At 37.3% G+C, this 20,580-nt stretch overlaps 1 long non-coding RNA gene across 1 annotated transcript; it reads right to left on the bottom strand.

The window, feature by feature from the left end:
- Positions 1–310: 310 nt before the first annotated feature.
- Positions 311–10,923, bottom strand: LOC131720941 (uncharacterized). Its single transcript, XR_009319776.1, has 6 exons — positions 10,849–10,923; positions 8,440–8,503; positions 7,214–7,234; positions 4,834–4,854; positions 1,776–1,805; positions 311–473 (listed from the first exon to the last, which is right to left on the bottom strand). It is a non-coding gene; the product is annotated as an uncharacterized LOC131720941 (long non-coding RNA).
- Between the last annotated feature and the right edge of the window lie 9,657 nt (positions 10,924–20,580).

The raw sequence follows: 20,580 nt of genomic DNA, 5'->3' as shown, positions 1-20,580 counted from the left end.
AAGTGTTATTTAATCTGTAGTATTTTGTATTTAATTATATCCTGATGTAACTATCACTGACACTGTTATCTGCTGTATTATTGAATCGTATTTTGTCACACTTGGACTTGCTTGAACCAAAGTCATTGTATTTATCTTCCTCTTAATTGTATTAATACTTGTACTGTGATTCTTGAAATGTATTTTTGTTTACGACTGTAAGTCGCCCTGGATAAGGGCGTCTGCTAAGAAATAATAATAATAATAATAATAATAATAATAATAATAATAATAATAATAATAATAATCAGTAACCTTCAGTCCAGTCTCTGATTTCTAATGTTAATGATTTTCTTATTAAATGATTCATAAAGTTGCTTCTGCTTGCTGGTAATCTAGAAATTGAGGAAGGCTCATTCTGCTTCTTAGTTTAGTAATCGTATGAAAAAGAAAAAATCGAGCATCGTCTTTACCTGAAGTCGTACTCGGGCTGGCTGACACAGAGAATTAAACAAAGAGTTATATCTAGCAATAAGAGATCAGAGAATTAAACAAAGAGTTACATCTAGCAATAAGAGATCAGAGAATTAAACAAAGAGTTACATCTAGCAATAAGAGATGAGAGAATTAAACAAAGAGTTATATCTAGCAATAAGAGATTAGAGAATTAAACAAAGAGTTCTATCTAGCAATAAGAGATCAGAGAATTAAACAAAGAGTTATATCTAGCAATAAGAGATTAGAGAATTAAACAAAGAGTTACATCTAGCAATAAGAGATTAGAGAATTAAACAAAGAGTTATATCTAGCAATAAGAGATTAGAGAATTAAACAGAGTTTTATCTCGTTTTTGTGAATTTGACCACAAGCACATGGTGTGTCCAGGTCTACCTCAGAGTAGTCTCCACGATTGTGATAGAGGAACTCCTTACACCCCAGGTTTAAAACAGGTATGTTGATTCCCACAGCTACTAACAATTCCCCCTCACATACCACATGAGTATTTAACTAACCGGCTCCCTGTCACATACTGCCATGAAAGGAAAGAAAATATGATCAAATGTTGCAAGTTACAGTCTTTCTTTTTTGTTCTGAGATATTGTGAAATATTGGGTACACCTTTCAGTCACCTTTTTGCCAAGGTCTTTGGAAGTGTCCAAAGGCAGGCCAAAGATGCACTTTTACAATCTGTCTTTTATATTTTAAACAGATACTTTTATTGTTCTGTGTCTTTTTATTATTTCACTATTTTATTGACTATTTTACTGTTTCATTTCTTCTCACCTTGTGATCTGTTTTTATTATTTATGATTGATTGTTGTGAAGCGCTCTGCAGCAATTCTATTGTTAAGGGCGCTATATTAAATAAAGATTGATTGATTAAATAATTATGATCAATACTAGAGAATATTTCTTTAAACAGTTTAGTAGGAATATGATCTAAGGCACAGTCAGTAGGCTTTGTCTTAGTAACTAGATCAGATAGCTCTTGAGAGTTAACAAGTTCAAAGGAAGCAAAAGGTTTGGTCTGATGTACCCAGATTTGAAGGAATATTGTTGTCAGTTTCGTGACATGATTAATCTATTTTTACTGCTCTTTCCTGATTTCTTATTGTGATGAAGTGAATATCAGCAAAACTTCAGCTCCATCATGGATACCTTAACACTTCTGAAAGACATTCTTGAAACACTGTCTGGTTGTTAACCACTGTCTGTATAATGGAACAGTAATGTATGTATAACTATGTGTGAACAGTATGAGTTAAAAAAAATAAATTATGAAATGTTACACTTACCTGTGCTGGGTCAGTTGTTGCAACTTGTTACTAAAGAAAGAAAGAAGAAAAGTGAGTGGGTTTTGAAATGGTCGCAGTAGTTGACTGTGTGTATAGCCAAGAATAGGTGCACATATTTGTGGCTATAACACAGATTGCTACAAGCACATTTATTTCTATTTCAAACTCATAATAATAATTTGCTTCTAGTAAAGATTTATAAATGCTGGATAGTTTTGGTAACTTACTGTTATAATTGTGTAGAAGGTGTGTTGTGATAACGAGCAACGCCATTTTGGAGTGTGCGCGAGCGTTCACAGGGGTATAGACGGGAGCACATTCCACAGAAGTAAATGGGGGAATGTTAGTTCCAAGCTAATTCTGTTTTACAGTATATAACAATATTATTTTGCTGTAATTAGACAAGGAAGTATGTATTAATTCAAAAGGTTGAATGTGGCATGTAAAATAAGGACCAAAGTAATTTTTGTATATCTTTTATATTTTGTGTCTTAGACTAGATCAGGAGAGGGTCTAAGTAAAGGTATAAATAGAACTGAATTGATTCAGCAGAGGAGGAGAGTGGAAGCAGATTCCTGCTGTTGAGGAGTCTGGAGAGAAGTTTTGTGCTCTGGGAACTTAGGGTTTGGAAAACTTATATTGTCCAAAAGGCAATCTATAAATAGTTGTATTGAGTTTGAAGTATTGTTTGTTTGTACTGTTTATTTCTTAATTAATTTTGTTATTTTTTCAGCTACTTTTATTGTTCTGTGTCTTTTTATTATTTCACTATTTTATTGACTATTTTACTATTTCATTTCTTCTCACCTTGTGATCTGTTTTTATTATTTATGATTGATTGTTGTGAAGCGCTCTGCAGCAATTTTATTGTAAAGGGTGCTTGTGGCAAAGTGCCCCGCCCCTGTGTGTATTTTTGTGTTATATGTTGTATGTAGTATGTTAATGTTGGTGTATAGTCATTGGTACACGGGATATAAATGGGTCTGTGTAACACGTGTGATTTAAAATGTATATTTGTATTTAGGCATGAGGATTGCACAGCACTTCACGTGCAAGTAAAATGTAGTAATGTGTGAGCACGGGGAATTGCACTTTAATTAATCCACGTGCAGTTGTACCGAGACTCCAATTGAACGATTGATTAGCAGTCGAGTCTCGGTACAGCTGCATAAAAGCAGCACGTTTTCACTCACTCGGGGTTGTGTGTTCGGTGAGTGGAGAACGGGTGTGGAGAAGAGGTTAAAAGAGAAAGCAATTGCAAAGTCGTGCTGGAGGGCCAGCACGGTATTTATGTGTTTTACGTTCATCCACTTGTTTGTCTGTTAGTCTGTTTTGTTTGTCTATTTATTTTGGCAACCAGTGCCATGTCCTGTTTTGGTGTGTTGTTTTTGTTTATTAAATGCTGAGAGCAGCCAAGCGTTCAGCTTCACCAATCACGTCTCTGTCTTTCCTGTTTCTGGTCTGACGTCACCCACTACAGCCGTCTTTGTCACAGTGCTATATTAAATAAAGATTGATTGAATGATTAAATCAGAGGTTCCCAAACTTTTGATTGCCGCGTACCCCCTTCCAGACCTATCACCTGTCTGCGTACCCCTAGCATACAGATTTATATTTTCATGTTGTTTTTAATATATGCTTTCATAATACACAGATTTATACACATACACAATAATATACTTACAATATAAATGACTATAATAATATAATTACGGCTTCTGATTTTAGGGTTTAACCGATAAAACACCCCTGATACAAAAAAACAAAAAAATCTGTGTATAATGAACACCAGAAAAACACTGGAAATATACTCAATTCACATAACTCAAAAACCTAATACATAAAAAACAAAAACAAACTACCTTTCCCTAACTTGTATTGATTAGTTCTGAATACTTTCTCGACTGGAGGCTTGTTCGCGGGATTTAAAGCTATATTACAGTTAAGATACGTAGGATTTAAAACAGAATTGCAAATTGTGGCGAAATGTAAAAAAAATGCCTAAACACAAAAAACCCAGAAGAATGTGTCCGTGACCACAGGGATTTCGTTGTGGAAGACAACAAAGGAAAGAAGGTACAAAGTGTGGTACTGTACAGTTACTACTTTGTGACAGAAAAAAACAAGCATTTTGTAAAGTACAGTAACAGAAAACAATAATTTCATACAGTACATAAAAATCGAAAGCTCTGAAAAAATGATTTACATAAAAATCGAAAATAGCTCATAATAAGCACCAAAAAAATGTAATTAATAAAAAACTAAAAACATACGTCATAAATATAATACATTTAATTCGCGTTGTGCAGTTATTGGTGGTGAGAGTTCTGTACGTCACTGTCCCTGTGTATCCTTGTTCTCATTGTAACCTCTTGGAGGTTTGCAATAAACGAGCACACCGCAGCGTTGATCCCAAGTGTCCCACTGCTGCGAGATTGTCTTGCATGGCTCTGTTTGGTTTGTTTTCACGGCAGAAATTAAAATGAATTTCCAATGCGTTTTAAAGTTTTGTGTGAGTATGACAAGTCTTATGAAAATGCGAAAAAACAAAACAAAACAAAACAAAACAAAACAAAACAAAACAAAAATGTTCGCCATTACACAATTTGTCACGCGTACCCCCTAAACACGTCTCGCGTACCCCTGGGGGTACGCGTACCACAGTTTGGGAACCTCTGGATTAAATAATTATGATAAATGCTAGAGAACATTTCTTTAAACAGTTTAGTAGGAATATGATCTAAGGCACAGTCAGTAGGCTTTGTCTTAGTAACTAGATCAGATAGATCTTGACAGTTAAGAAGTTCAAAGGAAGCAAAAAGTTTGGTCTGATGTACCCAGATTTGAAGGAATATTGTTGTCAGTTTCAGTTTCGTGAGATGATTAGTCTATTTTTACTGCTCTGTCCAGTCTCTGATTTCTCATGTTAATGATTTTCTTATTAAAATGATTCATAAAGTTGCTTCTGCTTGCTGGTAATCTAGAAATTGAGGAAGGCTCATTCTGCTTCTTAGTTTAGTAATCGTATTAAAAAGAACAAATCGAGCATCGTCTTTACCTGAAGTCGTACTCGGGCTGGCTGAAACAGAGAATTAAACAAAGAGTTATATCTAGCAATAAGAGATCAGAGAATTAAACAAAGAGTTACATCTAGCAATAAGAGATCAGAGAATTAAACAAAGAGTTACATCTAGCAATAAGAGATCAGAGAATTAAACAAAGAGTTATATCTAGCAATAAGAGATCAGAGAATTAAACAAAGAGTTACATCTAGCAATAAGAGATTAGAGAATTAAACAAAGAGTTATATCTAGCAATAAGAGATCAGAGAATTAAACAAAGAGTTATATCTAGCAATAAGAGATTAGAGAATTAAACAAAGAGTTATATCTAGCAATAAGAGATTAGAGAATTAAACAAAGAGTTATATCTAGCAATAAGAGATCAGAGAATTAAACAAAGAGTTATATCTAGCAATAAGAGATCAGAGAATTAAACAAAGAGTTACATCTAGCAATAAGAGATCAGAGAATTAAACAAAGAGTTATATCTAGCAATAAGAGATCAGAGAATTAAACAAAGAGTTATATCTAGCAATAAGAGATCAGAGAATTAAACAAAGAGTTACATCTAGCAATAAGAGATCAGAGAATTAAACAAAGAGTTCTGTCTAGCAATAAGAGATTAGAGAATTAAACAAAGAGTTACATCTAGCAATAAGAGATTAGAGAATTAAACAAAGAGTTACATCTAGCAATAAGAGATCAGAGAATTAAACAAAGAGTTATATCTAGCAATAAGAGATCAGAGAATTAAACAAAGAGTTACATCTAGCAATAAGAGATCAGAGAATTAAACAAAGAGTTATATCTAGCAATAAGAGATCAGAGAATTAAACAAAGAGTTATATCTAGCAATAAGAGATCAGAGAATTAAACAAAGAGTTATATCTAGCAATAAGAGATCAGAGAATTAAACAAAGAGTTATATCTAGCAATAAGAGATCAGAGAATTAAACAAAGAGTTCTGTCTAGCAATAAGAGATTAGAGAATTAAACAAAGAGTTACATCTAGCAATAAGAGATTAGAGAATTAAACAAAGAGTTATATCTAGCAATAAGAGATTAGAGAATTAAACAAAGAGTTACATCTAGCAATAAGAGATCAGAGAATTAAACAAAGAGTTATATCTAGCAATAAGAGATCAGAGAATTAAACAAAGAGTTATATCTAGCAATAAGAGATCAGAGAATTAAACAAAGAGTTTTATCTAGCAATAAGAGATCAGAGAATTAAACAAAGAGTTATATCTAGCAATAAGAGATTAGAGAATTAAACAAAGAGTTACATCTAGCAATAAGAGATTAGAGAATTAAACAAAGAGTTACATCTAGCAATAAGAGATTAGAGAATTAAACAAAGAGTTTTATCTAGCAATAAGAGATTAGAGAATTAAACAAAGAGTTTTATCTAGCAATAAGAGATCAGAGAATTAAACAAAGAGTTATATCTAGCAATAAGAGATTAGAGAATTAAACAAAGAGTTACATCTAGCAATAAGAGATTAGAGAATTAAACAAAGAGTTTTATCTAGCAATAAGAGATTAGAGAATTAAACAAAGAGTTTTATCTAGTTTTTGTGAATTTGACCACAAGCACATGGTGTGTCCAGGTCTACCTCAGAGTAGTCTCCACGATTATGAGAGAGGAACTCCTTACACCCCAGGTTTAAAACAGGTATGTTGATTCCCACAGCTACTAACAATTCCCCCTCACATACCACATGAGTATTTAACTAACCGGCTCCCTGTCACATACTGCCATGAAAGGAAAGAAAATATGATCAAATGTTGCAAGTTACAGTCTTTCTTTTTTGTTCTGAGATATTGTGAAATATTGGGTACACCTTTCAGTCACCTTTTTGCCAAGGTCTTTGGAAGTGTCCAAAGGCAGGCCAAAGATGCACTTTTACAATCTGTCTTTTATATTTTAAACAGATACTTTTATTGTTCTGTGTCTTTTTATTATTTCACTATTTTATTGACTATTTTACTGTTTCATTTCTTCTCACCTTGTGATCTGTTTTTATTATTTATGATTGATTGTTGTGAAGCGCTCTGCAGCAATTCTATTGTTAAGGGCGCTATGTTAAATAAAGATTGATTGATTAAATAATTATGATCAATTAACAAGTTCAAAGGAAGCAAAAAGTTTGTTCTTATGTACCCAGATTTGAAGGAATATTGTTGTCAGTTTCAGTTTCGTGAGATGATTAGTCTATTTTTACTGCTCTGTCCAGTCTCTGATTTCTCATGTTAATGATTTTCTTATTAAAATGATTCATAAAGTTGCTTCTGCTTGCTGGTAATCTAGAAATTGAGGAAGGCTCATTCTGCTTCTTGGTTTAGCAATCGTATTAAAAAGAAAATCGTCTTTACCTGTCATCGTCCTGGAACAGGCTGAAACAGAGAATTAAACAAAGAGTTATATCTAGCAATAAGAGATCAGAGAATTAAACAAAGAGTTATATCTAGCAATAAGAGATTAGAGAATTAAACAAAGAGTTATATCTAGCAATAAGAGATTAGAGAATTAAACAAAGAGTCATATCTAGCAATAAGAGATTAGAGAATTAAACAAAGAGTCATATCTAGCAATAAGAGATTAGAGAATTAAACAAAGAGTTATATCTAGCAATAAGAGATGAGAGAATTAAACAAAGAGTTATATCTAGCAATAAGAGATTAGAGAATTAAACAAAGAGTTATATCTAGCAATAAGAGATTAGAGAATTAAACAAAGAGTTATATCTAGCAATAAGTGCCTTTCATAGCGGACCACCATCACAAAGGGCTTCAGAAGATACAAGACTAGGGTGTGTGAGCTATGCATCAGCTGCAGAGTCACTTACAACTCTCCCCTGAAAGACGGAGCACAGGAGGTTAAGTGACTTGCTCAGGGTCACACACAGCGAGTCAGTGGTTGAGCTGGGATTTGAACTGGGTACCTGCTGGTTACGAGCTCGTTTCTTTAACCACTGGAGCACACAGCCTCCTATGAGTAGTCTCCACGATTATGAAAGAGGAACATGGTTTTATAAAGGGATGTTGATTCCCACAGCTGGTACCACACAAGTAACTAACCGGCTTCCTTTTACACAATGGGGCTGCTCGCTAATCAACAACAGTACAACACAGATATTTATTTTATTTTCAGTCCCTGTTCATCTGTCTTTTCCGTTATCGCTTCTTTCCACTCCTTCAAAAAGGTCAAGAATATTTGGTCGGGGATTGGTCAACAGCTGTTTTCATTTAGCTTTCCACTATCCCACCTACTTTAGTGAAACTTCTCTCTGCCCCTTTCGCTGGATGAAAAAAAAATTGATTTGGTTCCGTGAAGAATAAATAGCGATAAAGAAATAGACGATATTATCACAAATTCTCATTATCGCTAGTGTGAATGGGGTTTGGGGTTGATCTGGTTCAGCCCAAAGTGAAGCTGCAGCTGAAATGGTTCATGAGACATTTGCAATAGCAGGTGTGGTGGCAGGTTTGCAAACTCATACAAGCTCCCCTCACTGTGATGCTGAATCTGTAACCTTCACTTGGCCATGCCTGACTGATCTGGGTGAATATCTGGTGCGATATTATTAAAATATTATTACCTCGGTGCACGTGCCATTTTTCAGTTTGCTGTGTTTCTGTTGTTTTCTGATCTCTTTCTCTTTTCTATAACAGCAAAAAAAAAAAAAAAACAGTTACTCGTTAATGGAATTCAAGACAAAAATGCAATTGAATGAACAAGGAAAGGGATCTCACAGATTAGATAAATGCAATGTTTTATATATACTTCTCTCAAAGTGCTTTGACAATAGGTTCAGGCACTGCAACTGTTTAAAAAGGCTGATATGTAATGCAGACAAAGGGTCATATTTTCAAAGCATTTCCTCCAGTCTAATTAACTCCCATTTTTTAAAAGTGGTAAAACAATTACATTTACAAAACTAAACCTAACAACCGATTCATATAATCCAATATCTCAATCATTCAGAAGGTGTTTTTTTCTGTCATATTGCATAATATTTACATTATTTTTTCTCCTTTTCAAAAATATAAAAGGATAGGGGTTTATTAAAGACGAGAGGAAACGCGATTGACAAAATCGGGCCCTTTAGTGCACAGCTGTGTCTTGCCAGTGAAAAGGAAGCTAGATTTCAAAGCAGCAGATCATTCAATACGTGCCAACTCTTCTATAAAGAAACAGTCTTAACACAGGGAACTTACACACACAAGAAACTTTTGCATTTGTTCAGGAAACAGAATGACTCAGAATGGTTGCAGACATTATAAAGAGACAATGGGATGGTAGAAAAAGAATACAATGATATGTTTAGATTCACCTGATAGAAAACTGATTGCAATCTTTAAATGGGTTTAATGCTCAAATACAAAGTTTTCTTCACATTTCACAGAAAATAATCTGTTTTTGTTTGTTTCTTTTTTTTTACATTTTTAGGAACTCCTGTCATTATCAATAGTTAGTGAATAATATGAGGCTAGCACTGCAATGACACTCTAATGCTGGCTACAGACAAGCCCCCTGCAGGTTTATTGACTGTGTTTTAAAAGAAATAGCTCACTGCAGACCCATTAAATCCTTATTCCTGCCTCGCAAAATAAACCGTTCTGTGAGCTGTTTGAGGGAGGGGCCTCTAATTTAAAGTGAATATAAAGTCCACTCAAGGCTACAAGCTTCTCCACAGAAAGTCCTCTTCAATTAAATGAAGGCAAAGAAAAGGTTTAAGTTGAAACGTGCTCATACAAGCCTCTTTATTAACAAAACTATAAAATCAATAAAATATTATATTGTTATAAATACTTAACAATTGGAATTATTCTCAGTTCATTAGTCTGATCAGTAAAGGGTGAACTAATCCTCAAACCACAATTAAAACCATACACTGCTGAAGCTGAATCAGGACAATACTACCTCTGTGCACTAAAATAGAAACAATAGCGATATTCCACAACACCCCATTGATAACTCCAATAATACTAATAGCAATAATAATAAGTGTAATTAACCATGCAGTGTTAATAACTGAGAATGTACCACAAAAAAATGCACTTTAAAGTGACTCCCCCAAAACCAACAACTGTCTAATATCTGTCTGTTCCAAGGTTAAGAAGAATCAACCTTGGGGAGTGTTGGGGTTGGTAGAATGCCAACATACGATAACACAGAGCCATTTTATTCTTCTTAAGTCATGTGAGAGACTATCAGACTTAAGGTGACGGAAGGTAGCCATTGGCTAAAGAAGTGATGAATATGTATTATGTCCACACCAATATTAATATATGTCTGAATGCCACACCAATGGGAGTTCTGCCAAAAGGTGGAGACTGATGATAATTGGACATTTCTGTTAGATATTTAGATGAAGGAATAGAATAGAAGTAAATGACAGACACCAAGTGTGCCAAATGCCGTCCCGATTGGTTTTGAAATGGCCAAGAAAACATACCCCTCCAAATCTATAATGTAATAATGTGTATTCCTTTCTGGTATTTTTGGTTACCACTGAGACACTGCGAAGCATGGACAAGATAGTACCCAATACAATTATGGGCCTTATTGTATTGCTTTCATGTAGCTTGTATTGTCATGTCATATTTGTGCACATTGTGCTTTCAATATATTCTTAATAAAACTTAGACATGATAACAGTCCAGGTATTGTGGTGTTTATTTCTCTTATAGTTCCTACACTACACTGCGGGATAAATTTCCCACACTTATTAGTACCTTGCTGCAAGGTACAGCAGCAGTGTCCCCACCTGGTATGTGAACTCATGAGCCTCTGGTCAGGAGCCCAGAACCCTAACCATTACTCCATACTGCTGCCCTGCTGCTTGTCTCGACAACCTGCCAGTCCAGAGCTCTCATGCATTATGCTCGTGGTCATGCACTCCAAAATACACACAATTAAAAATAACCGGTCAGGTGATACTTAGTACTAACAGGACCTACCCGCTACAATCGTATTCGGAAATAATCTTTTCATTAAACTTTACCTTTCAAAGAGCTGCAGTCCCTCGACTCTTTCTTGATCTTTTCTGTTGTAGTGGAGATTTTGCAATGGTACTCAGTATAAATACCCTGTGTTTTATTACACAAATACCTCTTATCAGTGTGTTATGACACTAATACCTCTTATCAGTGTTATTACATCAATACCTCTTATGAGTGCGTTGCATGAGTCCAAAGTTCACTTGTTTGTTTTTACTTGATGTAGTTTCGCTTTGTGTCATTTGTCTCTATTCGATTCTGATCTTATCTTAGACTTTGTCAATACCTGGAGATCTGCAAAACTCTACAGGAATTGTTTTATGGGTCTGAATAGCAGTTCTTCATTTTTTCAGGTAGGCAGCGAATGTGTCCAGTAGTTTAAATAAACTATAGCTATGTGGCTCCCTTTTCCTTATTTTCTTATGTATTATGGTTGAGGAACAAAGTGTTCTGAAGAGACTGTTCTTCATCATTAAAATATTGCAAAAAATGTAATAAAGTGCCGCACAATAAGATACTGTGTATTGAAATAATACAAATTAAAAAAATAACATGCACGTTTGACGTATTCAGTTTAACCTACTGATGTGTCAGTGTAATAAACAACAAATTTAGTGTCAAGCAGCAATAGGCTACCGGCAAGTTAAAATGCAAAACACTAACAGTAAACCCCCTTCACTTTGTATATTAATCACAGCCATTAAACTTTACCACTGACATTGGTGATTAGAACTGGCACTTACAATGAAAAGATCAGCTCCAACTTCAAAGACCCAGGCATCACTGTTGAGGTTTTTTAATGATGACACATTGCATAGCATTGTAAAAGTAAGGAATTAAAAAGCAGCTTCGGGGGTTGATTCGGGAGACCGGTGCCTGTGTGCGGAGACTTGTGGCACAATTAAGAGAGAAGCGCAGATCACGGCAATAGAACGGGGCTTCAAAAGAAATACCCAACACACCTTTTAAAAAACTTGAGATAAAGGTGTTTCAAAACACTCCATATTGCATTTTCTCATTGTGACAACTGATGCGCTTTGGTGCTTTTAAAGTTAATTAATTCCAAACCTGCACAGTAAAACATCCCCAAATGAACCAAGCCTATAGTCAAAATACAATTCCTTGCATATCCAACAGACCTTTTAATAAACTTGAGAGAAAAGTGTTTAAAAAAAAAATTTGGCAAATTGTCAAGAATCAGTATCCAGCTCTGGAAAGGTCAAAGTCCAGGACTTATTTCTATAGATTACACTGAGGTTCCTATAAGTGTTCAATACTAACTATGGATCTATCTGCACTCTGGAAGGAGTTATAAGCCGTCAAAGTTTTACTTTGAGGGATCTTCTGGCAATTTAATAAGATCCATAGGTTCAATTGGCAATAAAAACAATAGCATAAATCTACAGGTACAGGGCAATAATTGTGCAAAGCGTCGAGTTGATCAGTGCAAAGCTGTAGCAGGAGATACGTTGTCAAAAAAAGGTCCTAAATGAGAATAATAATAACTAGAATTGAAGTTACTGGAGAAACTTCATCTGCATTGTAAAACGTGACAGGTCAAATGTCATGATCAAGGTCATTTCTGGATGTGGCATACGTGGTTTCCTATAGAGGTTCTATAGTAAACATCACTCTATATGCAGTGTGTAAGGAGCTATATACTGTCAAAACCGTGAATTGTCCAGTTTGACCATGAACGACAGATTATAGTCATTACAATTTTTGGGGGCCACAGCTTGTGACCCCTAAATCCATATTTAACTTATTCATTATACAGTCAGTTGACAGCTACCAGCATGCACAAACAGAACAGTGCTACGTGACACGGTTCCCGAGCTATAGCCATTACAAATCCAATATGTTGTTTATGTTAATGTTTAGGGGTCTGTTGCCAGGGTAACATAGAGTGTGGTCCAGTGGTTAAAGTCCAGAAGGTCATCGGTTCAATGACCCTGAGCAAGTCACTTAATCTCCTTGTGCTCCATCCTGTGGATGAGATGTTAAATCAATGTCCTATTGTAAGTGACTCTGCATATAATGCACAGTTCACAGCCTGCCTCTGTAAAGCACTTTGTGATGGTGGTCCACTATGAATGGCGCTACTGATTTATGCTATTGTTTTTATTGCCAATTGAACATATGGATCTTACTAAATTGTCAGAAGACCCCTCAAAGTAAAACTTTGACGGCTTATAACTCCTTCCAGAGTGCAGATGGATCCATAGTTAGTATTGAACACTTATAGGAACCTCAGTGTGCTCTATAAAAATAAGTCCTGGACTTTGACCTTTGACCTTTACCATGCTGAATACTGAATCTTGGCAATTTGTTGTTTTTTTTTTTTGTTTTTTTTTTACTGCTTATAACTCCTTGCAAAGTGCTTACTGGGTCATAATCAATATTGACCACATATAGAAAACCAATAAAGCTGTATCCAAAAAGCAGCTTGTGCTTGACCTGTGAACTCAGAGAATGTTTATATCTACTTACTGACTGCACATTGAGTCATATTTACTATAGAACCTGTATATGAAACCAACTAAAACCTTTCCAAAAATGTTTCTCCTGAAAGGTCAGACTCTTGTTTACAGCTTAAAACTTCTACATAGTGCAGACTCGAGATAGATTCTGCACTATTTAAGAAGGCTTTGCACCGTCACAACTACATCTACCACACTGTTTACATAGAAAAGTTACACATTTGACCAACGTATACAAAGACACTATACAACGCAGACCATTCTAGTTACATACTGCATTTACATACCGCATTTCCCTTCAAACTTTTTGTTTTCAGTGTTTGTTCCAAACTACTGGAATTTATATAAAATAAATAAATAAAAAAGGTGCGTTGGCTATTCAAGTTGTATGATAAAGAATGGTAATGTTACTATAGGTTTGGTTCATTTGGGGATGTTTTACTGTGTAGTTTTGGAATTAATTAACGTTAGAAGCATCACATCGCATCGTCACAATGGATAAATGCAATATGGAGTGTTTTGAAACACTTCTCAAGTTTATTAAAAGGTGCGTTGGATATTCAAGTTGTATGATAAAGAATTATATTTTGACTAGAAGTTTGATTCATTTGGGGATGTTTTACTGTACAGTTGTGGAATGAAAGAACTTTAAAACTACCAGATCGCATTATTTGACACATAGGCACATGGAACATTTTAGAAGTCTTTTATCTCAAGTTTGTTTAAAAATGTGTTGACAACTCAAGTAGTATGATAAATAATCGTATTTTTACTATACGTATAGTATACAAAACGACATATCTTAATACACTTTTAAAAGAACTACCCCACCCAATGTCTCCCCACGAAACAGTCTTTAATTTTATGACACCAAGTGTGTGATATACCTGAGAAAAAGCAACAAGCCGATGTACCAAGTGCGTGAAACAGCAGCCTACACAATACTAACAAATATTCCCTAGAAACAAAACATTAGACATCACTGCAGAAAACACTAATAAATAAACATCAGCAATCAGTGCAGAAAACTTATAATACTTGTTCATAATCTTATTGTAAAATGTTATCGTAATTTATCTTGTGTGTCCTCATGCCGCAATCCAAATACGTGAAAAGTATTTCAACCCAAAATTAGAACAGCGTGCTCACTTTACCGCAGTAAGAAACTGCGTACAAATACACTAAAAGGCTCTCCCTGTTAATATCAGAAAACAAGTTTGTATTTTACTTACTTTCAGCGCGCTCGAAAAAGCTTCACAACTGGGTTTAAAATGAATAACGTCACAAAACTATTCATTACATGTACCTTAAAATAAGTTAATTCAGTTTCTTATCTTATTATTCATAACCCAGCATTTAAGAGAGACCCGGCGTCTAGTTACCTCATTTCCCAGAAGCCTCTGCGCTTATTAGCGACCGGCGATTATTTGAAGTTTTACGGTATATATATATATGTGCTTTATAATGGAATTGATTACATAATGTAGCCTATTCACTGTGTATTATTATTACTATTATTGTCTGCGTTGTAAAATGCAGACATTGTTTTCTCTCTGTTTCTTTATTATTATTATTATTATTATTATTATTCCAGTTTCCAACAAAATTCCGCACGCATCTCCTCCTAGAGCTTCGAACTGATCAACTCAAAACTTTGCGCAACTACTGCACTCAATCCCATTTGAGTTGCTATTACTTTTGGTGACGTTTGAATTTAGTTGCTGTTCATTTTTGTAGTGATCCGATTTAAAATGTGGGCGCAGTGCCCAGAAAAATGCCACATTCCAACCTTCTCTGTCTGCACGCATCTCCTCCTAGAGCTTCGAACTGATCAACTCAACACTTCACACAAGTACTGCACTCTATCTATCTCCCTTGAGATGCTATTACTTTTGGTGGCGATCGGACTGTTGGATTTGGATTTGGGGGTAACAGGTCATGATCCCCCAAAATTAAACAGCTAATAACTACTTTTAGGAGCAAAATAGGGTCATAGAAACCTATTGCTTCTCTAAAAGTCAACGCTGGTTCCGTTGACCTGTGACCTTCCCAGAGCCAGATATGGACATTTTGACATTTCAGAAATGACCGCTAAATATTGGACAGCTTCTCCTCCTACAGTTTTCAACCAATCAACTCGATTTTTTCGCTCAGCTCTTCCAATATGTTTGAATTTAGTTGCTATTAATTTTGATCGGATTTGAAATGTGGGCGCAGTGCCCAGAAAAATGCCAGATTCCAACTTTCTCTGTCTGCCCTCTGGTGACCAAATCTTGTAACTGCAGATTTGACAGTATATTGCTCCTTAAACACTGCAGATAGTCATATCTACTATAGAAACTGTATAGAAAACCAAGTATGCCATATCCAAAAATGACCTTGACCTGTCGTGTTTTACAATGCAGATGAAGTTTCTCCAGAAACTTCCATTCTAGTTATTATTATTCTAGTTTCTGACAAAACTTCCGCATGTATCTCCTCCTAGAGCTTTGAACTGATCAACTCAAAACTTTGCACAAGTATTGCACTCTATCTTACTTGAGTTGCTATTACTTTTGGTGACGATCGGACTGGTGGATTTGGGGGTAACACGTCATGAACCCCCAAAAATTAAACAGCTTATAACTCCTTATAGGGGCAAGATTGGGTCATAGTTACTATTGAACATGTATAGAAACCTATTGGTTCTCTAAAAGTCAACACAAGTTTCGTTGACCTATGACCTTCCCAGAGCCAGATATGGACATTTAGCTGTTTCAAGAATGACAGCTAAAAACTGGACAGCTCCTACTCCTACAGTTTTCAACCGATCAACTCGATTTTTTTGCTCAGCTCTTCTAATATGTTTGAATTTAGTTGGTATTAATTTTTGTAGTGATCGGATTTGAAATGTGGGCGCAGTGCCCAGAAAAATGCCACATTCCAACTTTCTCTGTCTGCCCTCTGGTGGCCAAATCTTGCAATTGCAGATTACACAGTATAATGCTCCTTAAACACTGCAGATAGTCATGTTTACTATAGAACCTGTCTAGAAAACCAAATATGCCATATCCAAAAAATGACCTTGACCTGTCGTGTTTTACAACACAGACGAAGTTTCTCCAGAAACTTCCATTCTAGTTATTATTATTATTATTATTATTATTATTATTATTATTAGGAGACATTAAGGGCGACTTACCGTTTACAAAATATCACATTATGAAATATCACATTACAGATAAGAGCAGTTCTAAAATACAATACAGTTAGTAGTAAAAATGAGCAAATTCAAATAAGAAAAATACAGTAAATTACGTTTGAGAGCGATTTCGACTAAGAGCAGTAAAACATATAGTAAAAAGATATGCTTATAAGAGTAAATTAGGAGGAGGCTGTGTGGTCCAGTGGTTAAAGAACCAGGCTTATAACCAGAAGGTTCCTGGTTCAAATCCCACCTCAGCCACTGACTCACTGTGTGACCCTGAGCAAGTCACTTAACCTCCTTGTGTTCCGTCTTTCGGGTGAGACGTAATTGTAAGTGACTCTGCAGCTGATGCATAGTTCACACACCCTAGTCTCTGTAAGTCGCCTTGGATAAAGGCGTCTGCTAAATAAACACATAATAATAAAAATAATAACAAATTCCATTAAGAGCAAGTAGTCAGTATAGTAAATGGATAAGAACGATTGCAAATAAGCGCAATTACAAAAACCGTGAATACGGGAGTAAAATCAAGTAGGCCTACAAGATACAGAAAACAGTTATAATTGAGAGCAGTAGTAGAATACAGCGAACCAGACCTGGAGCTTAAATTCACTGAAACTCGTTATGCATTTAATTTGTTTTGTTTGTTTTTAACAAAGAAACTAAGTCCACTTTCTGAACCCACAGACCCACAATCACATATTTTAATCAGCTACAAATCAAAGGGAACTGCCCGTCTGCAGTACTATACACATTACAATTCATTATTATAGAGTTTTAAATGAACATTACAAAGTTTAGGTTGGTTAAACCCAACGGATTTCTAACCTGTGCTTTGAAAGCAGGAGCTGGAACTAGGCGTGGTCCGGGTGTGCAGAGCCGAGTAAACGGTGAAGCTAAACTGTCAGATTTATACTGTTACACAAGCGAGGGGGGCGGTAGAGGCACATGACCCTGGTATGTGGGCGTGGAAATTTATTCAGGCCACACTAAATTAGGAACTTAGTTTTCTAAGAAATCGCGTGGATAAATGGCAATGCCACAAGCAGGACTGATATTTTATTAAACATTAGGCGAAACACAAGTGGTTTTTAAAGAACCGTTGCAGTATTGTTATACAAACTATATAACCACATTCACAGCGAGTAACACATCACATCTGTGAGTGATCATAAAAAACAGAAATAATGACTAACGACTGAGCAGCCAGCTCATAAAGCTGTCAATGAAACACAGACACAGCTACAGTAACACACAGCTACAGTACAATACAGCTACAGTACAATACAGCTACAGTAACACACAGCTACAGGACAATACAGCTACAGTACAATACAGCTACAGTACAATACAGCTACAGTAACACACAGCTACAGGACAATACAGCTACAGTACAATACAGCTACAGTAACACACAGCTACAGGACAATACAGCTACAGTACAATACAGCTACAGTAACACACAGCTACAGTACAATACAGCTACAGTAACACACAGCTACAGGACAATACAGCTACAGTAACACACAGCTACAGTAACACACAGCTACAGTACAATACAGCTACAGTACAATACAGCTACAGTAACACACAGCTACAGTACAATACAGCTACAGTACAATACAGCTACAGTAACACACAGCTACAGTAACACACAGCTACAATATAATACAGCTACAATAACACACAGCTACAGTACAATACAGCTACAGTACAATACAGCTACAGTAACACACAGCTACAATATAATACAGCTACAATAACACACAGCTACAGTACAATACACCTACAGTACAATACAGCTACAATATAATACAGCTACAATAACACACAGCTACAGTACAATACAGCTACAGTAACACACAGCTACAGTAACACACAGCTACAATATAATACAGCTACAATAACACACAGCTACAGTACAATTCAGCTGCTTTCACCAAGTGGAGGTTCCCCAAGGTTCTCCGTTTTCGGAGTATGATGTGACAGTGCGTCGTGTTGAGCATGGGGATGGTTGTTGTTGGAAAGCTCCCACTGCTCACTTTCACCAATGTCTCCCCTGCAGTCAAACCTTTTATCCCAAGCGGCAACTCTTGAGGTACAAACAACATCTCTTGTCTACCATCTAACTGGCCCAGAGGTATGTGGCATCTGATGTTGGTCACCTGCCCTGGTGTTGCCTGTCCTTACTGGATATCCCTTGTTGTGTCCACTGCTCACCTTCATCAGCTGCACCAGTGCTTCTGCAGCCTCAGGGTCCAAGGAGAGAGCATCACTCACCATCTCAACTGCCCCAGGCAGCATCGGCACCCCCTCGCCTCCTTGGAGGAATTCCTCAATCACGTTATACCCAATGATGGGGTCTTCAGCCACGTTCGGGTCACTGGAAACCAACATTGGAACTCTCAGCTTCCGGCTCCGTTGTGTGGGGCTGTCCAGCTGGAACTCAACCTCTATCCATCCAATGAATGGGATCTCAGACTGGTTTGCTGCATAGCCCACTAGGGTAAGGGGACCCAGAAGTTCTTCTACTGATCGTATTTGTGTCCTCGGCAGAAACGGTCTTATACATTTCTCATTGAGGAGGCTGGCCTGTGCCCCTGTGTCCCAGAGGGCAGTAGTGGGCTTACCGTCGAGGAGACAATGCACTAAACATCTCTGGCCAATCAGTTTCAGTAGCTTCTTCTTGTGCTCGGGAGTACCAAGGCTGATCTGCTTGGGGGGGTTCCTATCCTCCCCCACTAACTCCAACTGATTGATGGTGGTGCATGCTATAGGTTGCCTCTGGTCCCCTGGCTGTTCTGTGAGTTTCCTGCTTCCTGGGTGTCATCGTTGCAGTTTGGGCGCGGGTTTCTGGGTCACTGCTGGCCCTCTCACAGTGGCCCCACCCCATTTCCCTGCGGCTGGCCGGATCTTCTGCATCCCCGGGACAGGTGTCCTGCTTGCCCACTTCGAAAACAGTGGTCACACGCCTGTTCTGTACCGGCCTCCCGGCATACTGGACAGCCTCGTGACTGCCCTCTTTTTCCCCCGGTGATGCGTTGGCTCTCACTGCCGCTGTCAGCATTTCCCGAATCTGTGCCAGCTCCGCTTTCAGCTCTTGCACCATCACCTGGGCCTTCCCCTCTGCGACCGTCTTTCCCTGAGTTTTTCCACCATTGGGTGTCCTGCTGGGGGAGGGCAATTCTCCTTTCCAGTGCCCCTCGCCCTCAGGCTCATTCTTTCCCTCAGCCTGTAGCTCTGTCACTCGAGCAGCCCGGGCTGCAACCTGGTGGGCTTTACATTTCTGCTGTTTTTCCCTCTCCCAGTTGGTTGCTTCACCAGTTTTCTCTATCAGGACCTCATCAGTGACAGCAGGGTCATCCAGATACGGCTTCAACATGAACTTGATACTGTCACTTGACAATCCCGTACTAACTGTCCTCAAGAACTTCCTCTGGATCAGCTCTGGCTTGAACGACCCCTCTGACCCGTCCTCTGTTCCTGCAACACTAAGCCTTTCTCGAAGCTCAATGACCCGGAAGAGAAAACTCTGTGGTGACTCCTTGGGCTTCCTCTTCATGGTAGTGCCTCTTCAGGATGGTCTTTAATTGGCTCAGTGTTAAGTTTTTCCTGGACTCCAGCATATCTCGGAGACTATAGATATCTCGGGCTTATAGCTTTAATGACCGCTTCAACTATCTCCAACTCTGTGTGTCCTTTTTGGAGGCCTTTCTCTATCTGGCACCGCAGGTTGTTGTAAGTAAGCTTGTCCTGCTGACCTTCTTTACCAATCTGCCCTAGAATCTTAAATTCCCTCCGAATGGTCACTTCTGGGATGCCCTGAGCACCTAGAACAAGCGCAGGTATTGTCGCTGTACTGGTCTGACTCAACTGCTCCATTTTCTCATGGAGGACCTTGATTGCTTCTTCCAGTGTCTCTCGGGACTCTGGTTCTTTCAGTTGTTTCTGTACTTGTTCTGTACTGGTCTTGTTATCCATTGCCTGGATATAGGAGAGGAGGTCTTGGATGTATTGGCAAGTCGTCTCCTCATCTCCCTCATTCTCCACTTCCTCTAGTACCTTTTCTG

Source organism: Acipenser ruthenus, chromosome 45 (genome assembly GCF_902713425.1).
Source record: "Acipenser ruthenus chromosome 45, fAciRut3.2 maternal haplotype, whole genome shotgun sequence".
NCBI lineage: Eukaryota > Metazoa > Chordata > Actinopteri > Acipenseriformes > Acipenseridae > Acipenser > Acipenser ruthenus.
The sequence above is the reverse complement of the archived record's forward strand: the minus strand, read 5'-3'. Positions and strand labels throughout refer to the sequence as shown.